Source organism: Neolamprologus brichardi, chromosome 3 (assembly GCF_056152115.1).
Source record: "Neolamprologus brichardi isolate AB-2024 chromosome 3, ASM5615211v1, whole genome shotgun sequence".
In the NCBI taxonomy this organism is placed as follows: Eukaryota; Metazoa; Chordata; class Actinopteri; order Cichliformes; family Cichlidae; genus Neolamprologus; species Neolamprologus brichardi.
In genome coordinates, this window is record NC_142106.1 from 6,221,522 (window position 1) to 6,222,500 (window position 979).

At 42.2% G+C, this 979-nt stretch overlaps 1 non-coding gene and 1 pseudogene across 1 annotated transcript; one reads left to right on the forward strand and one right to left on the reverse strand.

Moving 5' to 3' along the window:
• LOC148103278 (U6 spliceosomal RNA) lies at positions 1–108 on the reverse strand. Its single transcript, XR_015718727.1, has one exon. It is a non-coding gene; the product is annotated as a U6 spliceosomal RNA (small nuclear RNA).
• Positions 109–117: 9 nt separating this feature from the next.
• Positions 118–188, forward strand: LOC148103279 (U6 spliceosomal RNA; annotated as a pseudogene).
• Positions 189–979: the final 791 nt, after the last annotated feature.

Below are 979 nucleotides of genomic sequence, written 5' to 3' on the forward strand. Positions count from 1 at the left end.
AAGACTGCGCCGCACTTCACGAATTTGCGTGTCATCCTTGCGCAGGGGCCATGCTAATCTTCTCTGTATCGTATCCGATTTAGTGTACGAACTTGCTGAAGCAAGCACTGTTGTTTTGCTTGTTTTGGCAAGCGCGTACGCTAAATTGGATACGATACAGAGAAGATTAGCATGGCCCCTGCGTAAGGTAACTTACAGCGTTCCAGCCTGATAATTCAGAGTAGATGCATCTGATTACATCTCCATATTGCCTTTAGCATGTGAAGTAGTGTTGCGTGAATCATGAACGAATCGTTCAATACTCGAGAATCACTTTACTGACTCCTGAATCATGATTCACAAGCCCAACTGACTCACTGACTCATCCCTGTTGCTGTTAGCAAACTAATTTTATTAGTAGAAATATATCTAGTTATAATTAAATTAACTAATTAGAATTGTGGAGAAAAACACAACATCCAGTATCTTAACAAAAATATTTCTGCTCTGAACTGGAAGAAAAGACCCTGAGTAGAAGCTCACATCAAGACAATAGCTCCTCAGTTCACAGTAGCATCGCTCTGCTAACAGCACATTTGAGCTACTCAACCCCTCCCTCCTGTGCTGAATCATAGCATAAACGAATCACTCACTCACGCAGCCCCTCCCTCCTGACGCACAGCTTCTTCTTCTTCTGAGTTGGTAACCAGTGTTAAGGCACATTACCGCCCCCTGGCTCACAGCTCAGTGTAGTGATGCGTGAATCATGAACGAATCGTTCAATACTCGAGAATCACTTTACTGACTCCTGAATCATGATTCACAAGCCCAACTGACTAACTGACTCATCCCTGTTGCTGTTAGCAGCAATGTATCTAGCTTATAATTAAAATTGTGGAGAAAAACACAACATCCAGTACCTTAACAAAAAAATTTCTGCTCTGAACTGGAAGAAAAACACTGAAAAGAAGGTCACACCAAGACAATAGCTCCTCAGTTC